The sequence below is a fragment of the Heliangelus exortis genome, chromosome 4 (genome assembly GCF_036169615.1).
Source record: "Heliangelus exortis chromosome 4, bHelExo1.hap1, whole genome shotgun sequence".
Lineage (NCBI taxonomy): Eukaryota > Metazoa > Chordata > Aves > Apodiformes > Trochilidae > Heliangelus > Heliangelus exortis.
In genome coordinates, this window is record NC_092425.1 from 35,650,209 (window position 1) to 35,667,097 (window position 16,889).

General features: G+C 38.8%; 2 long non-coding RNA genes across 8 annotated transcripts in view; one reads left to right on the forward strand and one right to left on the reverse strand.

The window, feature by feature from the left end:
• The window catches only part of LOC139796134 (uncharacterized), a 53,797-nt gene extending 51,334 nt beyond the window's left edge, over positions 1-2,463 (forward strand). For 2 of the 7 annotated variants that reach the window (XR_011725837.1, XR_011725844.1), the window contains 2 exons: positions 164-200; positions 1,777-2,452. This is a non-coding gene — a long non-coding RNA (uncharacterized lncRNA). Of the gene's footprint in view, positions 1-163; positions 201-1,776 lie in introns of all 7 variants that reach the window. The other 5 variants (XR_011725845.1, XR_011725839.1, XR_011725843.1 and 2 more) reach the window with 5 other exon arrangements.
• Positions 2,464-11,215: 8,752 nt separating this feature from the next.
• Positions 11,216-16,205, reverse strand: LOC139796360 (uncharacterized). Its single transcript, XR_011725974.1, has 3 exons — positions 15,945-16,205; positions 11,938-12,010; positions 11,216-11,332 (listed from the first exon to the last, which is right to left on the reverse strand). It is a non-coding gene; the product is annotated as an uncharacterized lncRNA (long non-coding RNA).
• Positions 16,206-16,889: the final 684 nt, after the last annotated feature.

The following is a 16,889-nucleotide window of genomic DNA, read 5'->3' on the forward strand; positions in this document are numbered from 1 at the left end:
TTTTATTTTAAGGCAGTCTGTAAGTTTCCAGCTCACAACCCTGCATATAATGTATTCTGTCTTGTTGTCTGGTCCTAAACAAGTGTTGAAAAGAGAAAAGTCTTACTAGCACAGAGCATCAGCACTTTTTAATTACACTGTTTTGTGGTACAATGTTGGGCAGGTGAGATGACCTACAGGAGGAAGTCAGCACTTTTTGAGTGAGTACCAGCATATTTTTACATTTGCTTCCTTCAGCCTTCTATTCTCTTTCAAGTGGATCAAGTTCCCTTTCTTTGGATCTTTAGCTTCATCCATTAGTACATCCCCAAAGAGTATTTTGTCAAACAAAGCAAAACACTTTGAAGACGATTTTAAGTTCTTCTGAGAGTTGTAGCCAATGCTTTGTTTATGTAGAGTGATTATTTACTGGGTTAGCACTCCCAAAAGGCAAATCTGGGTAGATACCAGAAAAATGCTTTAGATAATTGCTACTTGGTTTGATCTCCTGGTATTTTCGTGGTATTTTATGCTGTCTTAATGGCATCACCTGAGATTCTATGGGCACAAAAATGGTTTAAACTGTGCTCTGTAATAAATTGTAAGAGAGTGATTTTTCAGATTCCCATAGTAAGAAGCTCTGTCAAAAATATTCTCATGTCCTCATTGTTGCTCTTGACAGCATAATAACAAATGGCTATACAAATCTTACAGGGGTGAGAAAGACTGGGGGAAGAGATCATGATTACTGTAAGCCTAAATCCTACAATGAACAAATATTTCCATTTAATCTTTCCCACTTCCTATATTTTGAAAATTAAAAGGTGGTTTGTCGTGTGATCCTTAGAAATATTTTCTTAGCTTACATTCTCAGATGTTTGTTAAAAATCATTTCTCTCTTTAAATATCACTACATTTAAGAAGCCTGAGAAGAACCCTTGGTTCGTCTTTTTTGGTGCCTCTATTCAAAGGACAGCTTTTAATGGATATGTGTTAGTAAAGCTCTTTTTAATTTTTATTGTTTTGGATGTTGAGGAAGATAAAAACACATGGAAAAGCTCAAATGTCCATTAACAACCAACTCACTGTCATTATGAACAGATAAATATTATCCAAGAAAATGTCAACTGCCACAATTTAAATAATTAAAGAAATGTATGATTTTCATGTGTTCGTGTCATGAAAATACTGCCAGCACCTGAAAGAGTGAAGAAAGTTGCAGGATATTTTGAGGTCTGATGGCCAAGGAAAGCTAACTGCTCCTCTGAAGTGTTTTTAATCAGAACAATGCTGGGATAGCACATTGGGCTATTTAGACATCAAACTGATGCTAGCAATGATTTTTCATTACTCCACGCTCTACATGCCTCTTTTGGAACCAATGCTGACCACACAGATTGGTATAATTGAGAGGCTGAACTCTGTCTCCATTTGATATTTTCCCTGCTGTTTCAATGGGAATATTGACATACAATAGACTGAGATAATAATACAAAACCTATATTACTCTCAAAAACATTCTTTGCTGTCTACACCCATTGTATTGCTTGGGAGCTAGTTAATTATTAAAACAATATCTAAAAATAATCAACTTCCAGAAAAATTGGCAGGCCAAATTCTAATTTGTCTTCAGGCAGCACCATTGTGTATTGCAATGTATGAGACTGGGTTACAGAAAACAGTATCAAATTATTAGGTTTTGAGAGTGGATAATTCATGTGTGGGTTGTAGGAAATAGGCTGACTGCTTCACAGATAGCCATTACACTCCTTACCCTCTCTTTATGTTGTCCTTTAGCTGCCAGCTTCAAGCACAGTATTTGCTGTAAGAAGACCTGGGTATCCTTGCAAGACCTATTTCATCTCTCACTGCAGATAGGATCTGGCAAAGAAGGAGTACCACATTATTTTAACACAAAGACAACTGTCACATTATTTCCCCAGTGGCCAATCACCCTGCAGGGGACAACTTCATCTATATTGTACCTTCTTAACATACTTCATTAACTCTGTCAATTACGAGCCACCTCAGCACCTTTTCTGTTGGCATTAGACAATTTATTCTTTCCATGTCCCAAACAGTACCATCTTAAGAGCCCCTTTCATAATGCGAGTAAGGAGATATTAATCTTAAAAATGTATATAAGGAATAATTAAAATAAATTTTCAAGATGTTTTATGGCTTGTTTTTCAATGCTGTTCAGCACCTACTACTATTGTTCCATCTAAAATATATGGGAGAGCTCCCCCTAAAAAGCAGGCATATGTCTAATAGAGGTGACTATATTTTTCTTTGTCACAGACTTCCTAGAGAAGTTCTCACTGTCAAGTGTAGCAGCTAACTTTTCTAGTTTAACCTACAACATTAAGCTCAACTTTAAAGCTAAGTGCATAGAGAATTAACTGTAGCCACTTCATTGAGGCCGAGGAGCATTTACCTTGGACTTCTTCAAGCAATGGAGAAAGCACTGCTCTTCCAAGGGGATAATCAGCCTGAGCCAAGCCTATATCCACCAACTGTATGAGACTGCTCCTCACTACAGAGCCTAAAATAAGTGATTTTTCACTAAATTCTTGGAATATTCTTGTGAGAAGCAGGACTCTTGGTTTTATGGAGAGAGCTGGGGAGAGAGAGGGTTATCAAGTGTCTGCAATGACCAGCAGAAATGTGGGGTTGGATTAGGAGCTGAAATTAATTTGAGGGTGGAATTAAGGTAACAGTGAGGTTGGGTCTCTAAACCCCAGGAAACATATGGCACAGGGGAGAGGGGACTGGGGAGCATCATGGCAGGAAATGTGTGAGGAGGCTTGAGAGAGAGGAGTTATAAAACTAGGAAGAGTATTTGTTAGAGCTGACACTTGTCAGTGTATCCAGTTCTCTGCTTGAACACCAAGCTCTGCTTTTGCCAGTTGGCTCCAGAGACTGAGCCCAGATCACAGAAGAAAGAAACCTGTGGGAGCAATAATGGGTACAAAGGGCCCTGCTTGCAACCATGCACAAAAGAACAGATATACTGGATTTTTCCTGCTTCCCTCTCTGGTCCACTTCTCTCTTTTTTTGAATTTTTTTAAACTTTTTTATGGTTAGAATATGACGGACTTCTTCAAAGGATACTTTTGAAAACAAGAAAACTTATAAGAAAAAAATCAAATGGTAAATGGCCTACTGCCTGTTACAAAAACACCTGATTAAAGCAAATTCAACATACAGCTTAGAATAGACTAGCACCAAACATTCTGAAAAGGAGCACGTTAAACCGGAAAACTGGAAGTAAATGGAAATCATAAATACTTCCTAATTACATGGAGTTTTCCCTGTGACTTTTCAAAAGGAATAAGGAACATTTGATGTGTCTGTCTCCCCCTCATTTGGCTGAAAGGCAAATCCTTCAAAAAAAGAGGGTTGTGGCTTGAGGTCCCCCATTGCAGTTGTGGTTTGTTGGGACACTGTTGGTTTCTACAGGGTTCAACTTTCCAAATTTTTTCTGACTGAAAAGTTCACGGTATCTCCTTTTCTCTTAATGAGTGTTTTCTTTTTTTTTTTTTTTTACCTGAATCAGTGGGTTTCCTCTAACTGTAGCTGCTGAGTACTTCTGCATGTATTGATCAAGGCAGTTGCAGGGCAGATAACATTACCTGTAATTTCTTCCCATGCTATGGCATTGTAAAATATGAGGTTTCAAACCATCAATTAGCTTTGAAATACTGTAACTACATAGTAATGAACTCCAGATACCTACTGCCATGTACTACATTCGTATCTTCACTACCCTTCAAGACACTCCTGGGGGCATTACAGCATTCCAAGTAGAGATGGAATGTGAGCATCACCTAAACACAGGAGGAAGAGGGGCTCAATAGTGAGGATTGTCTCTGCAACAAATGAACATTTGTTTGAACACATCCTTACTTAATGCTGCTGCCTGGGCTGTGATTCCTTTTCCTACTAGTAGGACAAACATTCAAAGTGAACTCCCTAATTGCAATAAAAATAAAAGCTTGTGACTCTCTGATGTGCCCATAACATGAGTTTTTGAATTAATCCAGAGGGGACTTAAGGAGCTGAAATACAATGAGCTACTTCTACTTCTGTAAAAGCTGTTTGTTCAGAGACAGGTGTAGTATATCCCTTTTTTTTTTTTTCTTTTTTTTCTTCCCTTAAATAAAAATGAACACTGTGCAAACACTGTTTGACTCCTTTTTAATCTGTCAGCACATTCCTTACATCTCTGCATAAACATTATTATCACAAACTCAGTGTTACTGCAAAAATTATCAGAGTCCTCAAAATGTACTCTCTGCAGCTTCCATTGGAACATGACTTTAATGCATTAATGTCAAAACAAGCAAGCCTAAGGAAGAGAAAAATGTGCTTTTCATTTTCACAGGAGGTTAGCCAGGGTTTTGTTTACTATCATGTGTATTCACAGAGTAAATATTTTGTATTTAGTACAGTATTGTCTTCTGACATATAGTTGGCCTTGATAATGTTTCTTATTGTATTCACTTAAATATTACCCATTGATGAAAAGACACGGTCTGAGGGAGAAGGATACAGGATATGGCATATTTACAGAGATTTTTAAAGATTACCTTTTCAGAGTGGAAACTCTAACTGCATGTTTTTGTGTCTGCAGGAAAAAAAATAGTAATTTTTTCAGGTTTATAGAGGTGACCTTTTATTTAACACTACAATGCTTTGAAACACAGTAATTTTTAATTGCTTTATATGCCTGTTGAGACCATTCTGCATGTCACTTAGTTATATAGAGCAGCAAATCACAGATGTTTGGTCGATTAATATTTTGGTGCCTTGATATTTATATTAAAGCCTGAGCAGGAATTGTAGAAACCTCGTGTTCTGAGTTCTGTGGCTGTTGTGGTTTTGGGTGTTTCTATGTTTGTTTCTTTGTTTTTGTTTTTGGGTTTTTTTGTTTTTTGTTTTTTTGTTTTTTGGTGGGGTTTTTTTTTGTTTGTTTTTTTGTTTTGTTTTGTTGGTTTTGTTCATTATTTTTGGTTTTGTTTTTTGTTTTGTTTTGTTTTACTGTCACTCTAGCTCTATACCTAATGAGGTGACAGAAAGAATTAAAAATTACAGATGGTTTTGGCTGCAGTGGGGCTGTCTGAGCTGTATCTTCCTCTAATACAGCTCAATAAACCCAGCTTGTGGAAAGCCCCTGCACGTGATTCATTGCTGCACCAAGGCTTCTGCTCAAGGTTTAAAGGAGAGTGGGTGGTGGGCTGGGGAGCAGGGAGCAGGCTCTGCTCTGTGCCACCACATCTCTGGGGATTCTCAGGGCTGGATTCTCAGCATCTCGTAAGGAGTTGCAGAGGTTGACTATTGCACATGTATTTCTGTCCAAACACCTTGTAAAACTGTAGTTTCCAGCCCATAATGCTTGGCTGGGGAAGTGTGGCAGCAACTTCTGCAGACAGCCCCTGAGAGCCTGGAGGCAGTGGAGATGTGGTGGTGTCAAAGAGGCATCCTGGGGATTCCAGGTATCCTCTATGTCTGCAGTCATAAAAGTCTCAGCATCCATGTGCTGCCTCGCTGCTGCCTGCCTGGTGGAACAATAAAATGTATCCTCAGGACAGAATGGTTAAGTACAGGTGTTAGACTGATAGCCAGTATAATTAAGAAAAAAGATCTGTCATTTCACAGACAGAGCAGAATAAATTCTAGATATCCATGTGTAATCATTCAAAGTGCCTTTATCTCCCAAGCCAGTGAGGGTGACCACAGAATACCCTGAACCCAATTATGTACTTTCTGATTATCTTATTTTTATTTCTAAGACATGGGGCTAATAATAAAGATCAAAAATATTTGAACCAGTATAATTTCAAATGTCAAGAAGTAGTTATTCTCACAAGAAGCTCCCAGGTCCTGACAATGTAAGCTGTTCTGTTTGGTTTGATTCCTCCTGGGGACTGGAAAGGAGGGAGTAGGGGATTTAAAGTGACTGCACTGTGGAATCAACATGTTTGTGAGACCTGCATTTGTCATTGGCTTTGAGGTGGTTTGTTTCTTCTACCCTTTTTTTTTATTTTTTTTTTTTTTCTTCCTGATAGAGAAAGTTGTGGAGGAATTATTGCAGCCCATCACCATCAGGGAGTTTCTGTTCAGTTCTTTGGATCAGAAGAACTTAATCAGGTGGGAAGGCAGAATCCAAAGGAAGTTTACTTTAGGAGGAAAAGGGATTTTGTTAACAATATAAGCAATAAAAAGAGGAGAACAAAGAGGTGGATTCCTCCACAGAAGGAAATAAGCAAATTTCTGCTTTCCAAATCATTATTTGAAAAAAGGATTCAGAAGGTACTTGGTTTTATTCTCTTGATATTTCCTCATGTTAAGGAGCAGTACATGTATGTATACTAAGGAAAAACATGGGAACATAGGGTCCCCCACAGGTTGTTCTGCATGCATAATTTCCTACAGGAGAGGGAACAGCTTGAGCCTGACGATCTGTAGTTTTTGACTACAAGGCACAAAGGTTGCTGTTGTGGTCTGCTTGAGGTGCTGAGCAACCACCAACAGAGATGAGGTTGGGTGAGCCATATGTACTAATCTTGTTTTCAGAGAGAGAGTGATTAAATTTTTCATTCTCCAACTGGCTCACCAAGGAAGGAACCAGGAAGGGGCTGAGCACCCCACCCTCTCAACCAGGGGCTAAGTTCTGCTCATGTCAGTAAAGAGAAGAAGCTAATTAAAGGTAAAAATACTGCAATGAGAAAGGTAGCCCTGTTCCCATCAGAGCCTGGGTGTAAAAGAGAAAGAGAGAATAAGTTCATTTGGATCTTATCCCTAGACTGGCAATCCCACTTGCTAATTATTTGGGTCTTGGGTAAACTCTCTTATTCGGGAAAGTACAAATGAGGATGGAAAAATACTGCAAGTAATAATGCAAAGTATAATTCTGAGGATAACTTCAAGAGAACAAAACAAAACTGTTTTCACCGAGATCAATCATGTTAGTTTTCTTTTTCTTTTTTTTTTTTTTTTTTAATTATCAGTGCCAACCAGGAATCACAGATTAGACACCATTGAAGCTATTTTTAAGTTTAGCTTATTGAAACCTGTTCTTTTCAATGAAGCTTCTCAGAACAAACTTAGCTTTTAGATTCTCCAGAATGTTGCTCATAGGATCCTGAAAGGAAAGGAGCAGATGCAGATAATTCCTCCCAGGACTAAGATCATTGCAAGGAGTTCAGAGCCTCACATGCATACATTAAATTAGTAAAGTGTTTGAAGGTGGGGTGGAGGGGATCTGTTTCTTGATTTTATGCAAAAAAAAATTGCTGCTCAGGGTATTTTCCCCAAACCCTTTGTATTTGGGCGTCCTTTTCTCATTGTGAGGGGATAAAGGCTTCCTCTGCTCTAAGGACATTTTAAACTGGGGATGGTTACAGGGAATTACATCCCTGGGTACTTATATTAAAGTTTCATCAAGAACAGCAAATGCTGCATCAGGGTGAGGAGGGATTTTGGACCTTGCCTCCTGGCAAGGTGGCATCCCTGGTAAAATTTTTCATGACAGATGACCATGGTCTGTCTGTCAGGCAGTTAGTGTGAGAGGGAGAAACAGAAGGATCAGAAAAAGAGTGACATATTATTTGAAGGTTATTTGTTTTAATCTCAATCCAGCCTACTCTACATTTAATGAGAAGGGCCTGGGAAAGAAAAGAAGTCAGAAGGGGAGAAGAGAATGTCAGGCAGAGAAAAAAATGTGGTAAGACATGCTGGGGAAAAGCAGAAAATATGAGGACAGAAACTAGACCTGATCCAAAATAAAAAGGAAGCACAAAAAGTAGTGAAGTGGTACAAAATAGGATAGAAGGAGGGCAGACGGAAAAAATCCGAATGACCAGAAATTTTGTATACTTCTTTGCACACCTATGTGAGTGTATATGTTTAATCTGTTCACATCCATAACCTGGCCACATTTATCTCAAAAATGCAAATATACACTTCGAAGAAGGTGCAGTAAGCTAAATCCTAACCTTCACCTGCACTTGTGCTCAAAGAGAGTAAGTCTTTGTCTCTGTTACCAGTTATGATGGACAAAGAAAAAAGTGGATCTGTAGAATGAACCAGTGTGCTTTCAAGACCCATTAGCAGCTTTGGATGCATCTCAGGTAGTTCTATTCAGAAAAACTTGTAGACCAACCCTGTGAGCTGAATGGCCATTCCCAGCTGGAGCATGTGGTGTGTGATTACAGGGTGTATCTTTACAAAGCAAGCTAGTTTCAGACAGCCAGGTCTGTTGAATATGGTGCACTAGTAAGGCACAGTAAGTGGGAATGACAGGAAGATTCAAGTGCTAATGCAGAAATTCTGCAAGAAGTTAAATAAACATTCTATACCTTTTCCCTGGTGCAGCTTGTATCGCTGTCAGTAAACCCCAAAACCTGTGGTTTTGTACAAAGCTATTTTATGTCGCATCTTGAAACTCATTCAAGATCCACATTATGCTTGTATAGCAAACTGAGACTCCAAAAGGTTTGTGCATTATTAATGAGATAGTGGAAGTGCTCTAGAATCAGCTTTCATCTAAATAAAGGTGAGGATGTTTATCTGTACCCTTTGTATTCATTGTTGTCTTGAGTGCACAGTGCTTCCTGTTGGTATGTATGCTATTGATTTGCTGACTAATCTCTTTATCTGATCAGTATTGATTGTAACTCTCAGTCTATAACCTTTATACGTAGTGATATTGTGGTAAATAAAACACAAATGCAAAATAATTAACAAGTTCCAAGACTGGTATATCCTTTCCAGCAAATGGTTTAAGCAAGTCTTATATTTGACAACTAGAAGCAGTACTTTTAGAGGGAAGTGTAAATAGGAGATGAATATACAATCTTTAGTTCCTTAATACAAATTACTCAGGAAGAAATAGTAAGTTACCTTGGGGAAATCAACAGCTTCTTCAATTGGATTGCTTCTGTCACTGCATGGACACAGTCTTGTTTGATGTCCTCCTACCATTTGTCTTGTATGGAGCCTTTTATCTAAATCCAAAGCAATGCAGTCATCACTGCTGCAATTCAATAATGGCTCCACAGGAGCTGTCGTCCACAGTTTGCTATTCATCTTGCAAAGCCTTTGAGTTTTCAAATTATCCACTGAGGTTCATATTTCAATGCTGTGGACAGATCACTTAAGGTTCTTTTGTATTTTCAAAAAAGGTCTAAATTGAGGGTGAGCAGATATTGAAATGCCCAACTTATTGTACCTAGGTGCCAAAGGAGATGGTGGAAGTGTCAAAAGGTAATTAGATAATCACACCCACCTCCCAGCTGAAAATATGTGACTTTGCTGGCTTGAATGACACTTTGACTCTATGCTGGCATTGCCTGTGAGGAATGAGCCCCTTGAAATAAAGGGAAAAAAGGCAGAGATGGGGAAAAAAATGGGATTAGCTGTTAGCTAAGGTACAGAAAGTGGAAAATTATTATTTTATAACAACATGAAGTATAAGGCACAGAGAGAATTTAGATTATTTCTTCTCAAGTATAAAATGCCCTTTACTCCACTCGATGGAGGCTTGGATAGCAGGGGTAATTTTGGACTTGAAGGTTAGTGGCAATCCTGAAGGAACTCACATTTCTCATTAGTCAAGAGCCTGTATGTAAGCAGCTGTTTGACAAGCTGCTGAGATTTGAGTGGGATCTTTGGTTTGGGTTTGTTTGGTTTTTAGATACCATTTTTCCTGACCCAGGTATTTTAGCTGTTAGCTGTTTGCTTGTTTGTTTGGTTGTTTTGCTTAAAAAGTAAAAGTGTAGTCATCTTTGGGCATTAATCTGGGATAATTTAGTACAGAACAAGAGATGAAGTGTGTTCTTTGAGAGTGAGATTGGGGAAGGAAGCAGCTTTATTACCTGAGCACAGCTTTGGCCAGGATGCTAAATTTATATAAAGCCTTTTCATATGAGAAATGCTATGGTTTGTTTAGTTTACTCTACACAGATTGGAGTTTTACCTGAATAAAATTCTCTGTGGGAATATTTCACATTGAAAGTATTAAGGAAAGAAAGATTTCTGTCAGAACCAATGCTAATTCCATCAAAATCAAATCAGTTTTTACTGAAAAGCAATGAAACATATTTCAGTTTTCAAAATTCCCTAAATCCAAGCCTATGACTGAGATTATGTCAGATTCAGAGCTCTTTGGCACAACTACTCTATGTGCCTTCACCTGTTGCCTTTTTGGGGACAAGTAACATAAATTGCTTACTGAGGGCTGTCTCTGAGTATGTCCTGGCATTAAGTGGTCTGCATGAGGATGGGAACATGGTCAGATAGAACAATCTTCCTTGTCCCTGCTTTCTGGTAGAGAGGAGGTGCAGGGGGATGACTGACTCAAGGCAGTATCTTGAGCTACTGGCCAGTTCTGCCCTTGCCACGCTGGTGCCAGTCTCCTGTACTGGTCTTCTGAGGTCCTGAGGGGATGGGTAGATGCAAGTCAGAGTAGGGAGGATTCCTAAACACAATCCAAATACATCCCTGCTCTGCTTCTGTATTTTGCTGTCTCCCTTCCCTGAGCTAAATTTTACCAATTTCCCTGCCCACTGTGGTGGCAGAGCCATGACTCACCTGGCAGTTTCTGAGACAGCCAGGCATTCCTTTTGAAATCTCTTCATCCCCTTCAGCCTATTTTTAAATGCTTGGCCTCTGTTCTTAAGTGCTGGTATTGAACAAAATGTAAATATAGTGCGGCCTCTGGTTTTAACCTTGGCCTTGAGCCTCTTCTTATTCTAGTTAAATGTAATAAAATAGAGAGGTAACATTAAGATGTATATTCTTTTTTTTTTTTTAAAGATGTTTATAATTCTTGAAAATACACGAGTCAGCTAAGCATTTAAAAGTAAAATATAGATATAAAATTATTCAGATGAGGTGATATAATATAGAATTTAAATTGAGCATATTTTAGCAGCACTGGGAAACCTTACCCCAGAGCTAATAATGTAATAGATCTATCTCACCAACAACTTGGAACTTGCAACAGAGTTTTATCCACAAAGGAGAGTTCTCTGGCCTACTTTATTAAATACCTTAGAGGACTTCGCCTGTAAGATTACATTTGAACAATGCAATTTATTAAAATCTTTGTTCTTATTTTTATACTGGAATTTTAGTCATTTTCTATGAAAAAGCATATACATAAATCCAGCAGGCTAAACAAACATATTTCAACAAACGTTTCATCAAACAGGTATGCAGGGGAAACATTTTCTAGTTTATTTTTCACTTTTGCTCATCCACTCAGATGTGCTGCTTCTTTTTCTATGATGCATCAGGCAAGTTGTGTTCCTGATTTGAGAGAGGTCTTTCCAAACATGTAGCAGAACTGGGAATAAAATTGAAAAAGTACCTACTAAAGGCAGTCCTGACAAATAATAAAAAAAAAGAAGCAAATTACAACTCAATTATAAATGGAAATAACTGCAGCTTTGTTTAACAAATCTTAATGTACTGAGTGTGATTACAAAATATTGCAAAAGGATAAAGACAAAGTTCAACTTACATCAACTGATAATTCACTTGGGATGGACAGGGATGATTTTGGTGACTGTTATTTAGCAACAGTTTACATTAAGATACCAGGTGTAAGTATTTAAATGTATTCACTAAATAGGATTTTCCATGAAGTAAAAGTAACAGAACTCAATATAGTGATGTTAATTAATTGGTATGTCTGAGGCTTCTGCTTGAATTGAGTTATACATTCTAGCATTTACCTTGGAGTTTTTATGTAATTCTGTTTGATCTGAGAATTGAAGTTCCTTCTATTTTGTGAAAGAAATTTAGAAATCCAACAATAAAAAATACTATTTTAAAATAAGGCCATTTATGTAAGCAGCAGGGTGCAGAACTGGCAAGTAACTCTAGGCAGCCATTTTTGCAAAGGATTGTAAAGAATATCACAAAACTGATTTATATCTGGACACTTACCCTTCTGGTGCTACCTTCCTGCCAAGTTCAAGAAAAGCAAACTGTCAGATGTGAAAAATGTAGAAGCCTAATCCTGGAGAAAGAAAGGAGAAAATTCATAAGGCAATGCCAAAATCCAGATGCAGAAAACTAAACTGTCACAATAAAAATATCTAATTAACCTGTAACTCATTCCCTGTACATGGAGAGGTGCTAATGCCATAAAGGACTCCACCATGAAGAAGAAATGAAACAGATGAAATTTCCATGAGCCTATTGTCATAGGCAATCCAATTTAGAAAGAGAGAGGCAGGTATTTGATCTGACATTAATAACAGTCATTTACCATGATGGGAAAAAACCAACAAACCCAAGACAAAACCAGCAACAAAAAAACCCAACCAATAAAACAAAACAAACCATGTAGGAACTCAAGACATGAAGAAATGCCCCAAGGTAAAATGGAAAGGGTGTGTGTTTGTGTGCATGTGTGAGGCCAGTGGGTCCAGAGAGATGGAATTCATTATGGAGTCAGAAGCCATACAGTCAAAAAGTGAGCACAGCCTTGAACCATGCAGTGGCAGGGGCAGCTGCTTCTGCTGAGGGAGGAATGAAACTGCAGCCTGGGGACTTTGGAAGGAAAAATGTGAATTTCCTGAGGTGCAACTCAGAATATTTCACAACCATAATGTCAAACAGAAGGAAGGTATTTATGAGATAGAAAATAATTTGGACACCTTACATTAAGTCTGAAATCAAGTGTAATTTTTTGTACATGGTTTTTCAGAGGAAAAGGTTCAGCATTATTGGGACACTTGATAGTTTCAATGTGTTTTGCTGAAGAATACAATGAAAAATATTTTTTTAATGACATGATTTACATTTTACCTTACTGAGAACACAGTTTTAGCATGGGAGGAAATGACAAAGATTTAAAGTAGTCTCTAGAAAATCTAAACCAGCAACAAAACCACCCACTATGCAGCTAGGCTGTAGTATCTTAAATGCAAAAGAAATGCCCCAAACTATACTTGTGGTGCATTTTTTGTGGCCTCTGAATGAGTTTGTACAGTAAAAGGGTTGAAATGAGGCCTCTGCTATATCACAAGCTGCTTTGCATGGGAGTAATCCCTGCTGAGGTACCTGAAGGACCCTTCCCATACTAATCACTTTTGGGATCTTATTGAGGGACTGATAAGAAGGAACCCTCCCATCTGAGGAGGGGCAGAGTTGAAGCAGGCAATGAGCTGTGGTGGCAGCTCTGAGGGGAGCTGCAGTGTCCCATGTGTCTGCTCCTTTGCAGGGGTGGGAATCCTACACATAAAATAGGAAGGAAGGGATCAGTAGCAACTCCCTCAACAATACTGTATTTGCAGAACTTGGGTTAGGTGAATGAATATGTTTCCTCCTTACATGTATGCTCTCTGTAGCTAATGGCTTCCTTGGTTGAATTTGGCTGCTAGACTTACACAACTTAAAACTGGAGCATGACAGTGTTTAAAAATAATATCCCAGTGCCATGAAATGAGGTTTGTTTGTTGGATTTTTTTGCATGCACACTCACATATGTACAAAATCCACCAAATATTCATTAATTTTATTCTTTGGATATGTGGTGCTCTCTGACACCGGCCATTCTCAGAAACTGGGAACCAGAGGTAAAGACAGCTTGACTGGGGTGGTTAATCTCCTAATGTTGTATCTCAAAATACTGATAAGACACAAGAGTGCAAAAATGCCTCTTTTGTGAAACAGTGCTTGGTTCATAAAAATGAAGTGTAAGTCAGAGGGTCACACTGCTGCAGAAGCAGAAAAGCCCCAAGAATTACTATTTTTCTAATGAATGCCATAGAGGCATAATTTCAGTTTCCTTCCTTACTCCTTAAATGCCCATGACATCACTGGTGACACCATCAGGTTCCCTTTGCCTTTGTCCAAGGCTTCCACTGTGTGTCCAGCTGCCCACATCCAGGCTGATGCTCCAGCTTTCTCATTGCATACAGTACACACACATTCCCTCTCAGCCCCAGCTGTAATATTTACCCAACAGATTGGATGAGAACATTTGCCTATTATGAATTCCTCTTCAGATAATTTCTGTGGAAAAACTTTTCTTTGCTGATTAACTAGATGATAGCCTTCAGTTCAGTATTTTTTGCGTGAGTTTATTTGGAGGCTGAAAAAGGAGGTGGTAGGGAATTTATATACCTGTGGAAGATATCTACATGGTGGAATATTCCTCCTGCTCTCCAAATTGCCAAGGCAGCATCCAGGTCCAGGGTAGGAGCTGCATAACTGTGCTAAGACAGTTATGAGGCTGAGACAAGAAGACCTCCTGAGGAGGCTGTAGAGTAATGAATGCAGACCTCCTCCTTCTGGACTGAAGACATAACTTTTTTAATAATACAAGCCAAAGCAGCAAGCAAAAATGATAGACCTGCCCTTCAGTTGTTTTGTAAATTTTATACATGACTGAACCTGGAATGCTCCTTGCAGTTGCTTCTATTTCTTGCCAGTGCTGTTTCTTGCCTAATGAAGATCTGCTCCTAGTCTCAGGTCTCACGTTTAATTTTTTGCAATTATAATTAGAATGTAAGATCCTCATCTTCCTGTGTGTTCATGAAGGCAGGAACACCTCTGATCACAGCAAACTCCTACAAAAGGATAATTATGCTTTTAAGGAAATGGATAAAGGAAAAAAAAACCTGACTCCCAAGATGAAACCTTGTGCAGTCTTGAGTAAATGATAATTTGGGGGATAATATCAGGGGAAATACTGTCAGATTTTAACAAGACTGGTGAAGTACAGTTTAATCCAGGAAAGCTACATGTTGAAAAAAATTTAAAAATCCTATGTTTGAGACAAGGGTTTTGATTTGTTGCCAGGGTGGAATTCACCTTCGGCCTTAGAGTCCTGCCCAAAGTTTCAACAAATCCTCTCTTTCAAATGCTTATGAAAGATCCAAGAACTTCCCAGCCTTTATATTTTCCTTATGCACATCTCTGAGAAAACCATGGGTGTTTGCAATTGACTTCCATAGCAGCAGAAGACATTTTAAAGACTCCTGTCACCCAGCAAAATCTCACTTTAAAATGTAGCCACTGGTTTGAATAAACTTCCTTTTTCCATTGTGATCTGGATTGTGCAGGGGGACCACACTGAGAATCATGTTTCCAGCACACCAAAAATTAAAAATGACTTGAGGTGTTTTCTGGGAATTTATTTGAGTTATCAGGCGGCTTTAGGTTATTTGATCAACTACACCTGAATCTTGTCTTGATGTGAAAATTTAAACAAATATTTTTGTCAGCAGAGAAGAATGCCTCCAGTAACAAAAGGCGTGTTTGATGCATGCTTCTGACTCTTTTCCTCTGTGCTTCAATTTTTTGTGTCAGATCCACACAGCCAGGAGATCTGGATATCCTTTCTTCAGATTTTCAGCTATCTGCAGCGTGTAAAATAATGCCATGCCAAGATTATCTGTACTGAAGATATAGTATGATGAAAGCTGGTTCTGTAAAAAGATTTCTTAGGGAATGGCATTCTGCAAACTTTATCAGAGCTCCCTAACAGCCTGTGTTAAACACTGAGTTTTTGTCCCCCCCCCTCCCATAGCATGGTGAGTGTTAACTGCCTGCACATTAATTTTAGTTTCTTTTCTTCTTTTCCATCAACTGAATGTCAAGATGATGTCTATATTTCATGTACATGAAGAAAATAGGGAAAGTTTCTCTGTGGATACCTTTTCTGCTTTTTAATAAATTCTTTCTTTTGCCTGAAGAGAATTAGAAGCTGGCTTTTGACCTCCATTAATTTTTTTAATTTAATAGTTCTCTGCGTGCATTAATAAATACTATGAACCACACTTTGCACTGCAGAATTTTCATTTCCTCTTCCTCCAGTGCTGTCTCATGTGCTGCAGCTGGTGCCCAGTCAAGACCAGATTAGGAAAAGCAAAGGAAATAAATGGAGGAAACCTGCACCTGTATCTCACCTTTTCCCCAAATACAAACACAGGGAGTCCTACCATGTTTCCATTTACCAGGCTGCTTCTTAAAGCAAAGCTAGAATTATAAACTAAGGGTCATTTGATAGCTTTCTGAAGGCACCACTTAAAATCTTGTAAATTACAAATTATCAGAAGTGTTTTCTGACTGTGATCGCCTGTTGCATGTGGAGATGCTCAGCAGACTGTGTTCCCTTCATTCCCCTTGATTTCTGCAGGTGAATCCCCTTTAGAGCAGCATCCTCCAAATCCTGCCTTTACCACCAGTTCTTTCAGCAGGTCTTCCACTTTGCCCTAATAATAAATATTTCAGGTCCAAAGAAGAGACCAAGTTCACAGCATCTCCTGAAGTCAAGCTGTACTTTCCATCTCCAAATGGCAGTGCAAGCCACCGGAACCTCCTCCTGTAAAACAAGGACCATATGCAAGTCCAGTTAGGTGCCCGTTCACTTGCTACTGAGGCAAATAACTTCTTGTTGCTTTGTTAGATACGAAAGAAGTGGCATCCAGCTGGCAGCATGAAGAGGCCGGCCAGTTCCCAGTCCTCCGGCGAAGTCTCCATCACGCAGGAACAATTGACCCCTCTAGTGGAACCACCACGGTACTGCAGGTGTGTGGTGGGGGTGACTCCCAATAAAAATGAAAACACAGGTTTTGCACAAACCCAGGAACACGGTGACTCTTCTTTTGCTCAGGGTCTCTCCATGATGCGACCTTTTCTAAAACGTCCTATTGTAAATCGTCAAATTGAAAGCCTCCTTTTTCTGTGATATCCAGAAAACATAAAAGTGAGGGGAAAAAAAATGTCAGCCCTCCTACTTATAACTTTCTTTGTGCTTCACAAGGCACAGGGACTATTTTGCAACCCTCTGCTTTCAGTGCATGTTCTTTTCTCTAGAGGCTGTATGAATATTATACAATGCTGAGTACAGCTATTGACACTTCACAAAGAACCTGGAATAATAA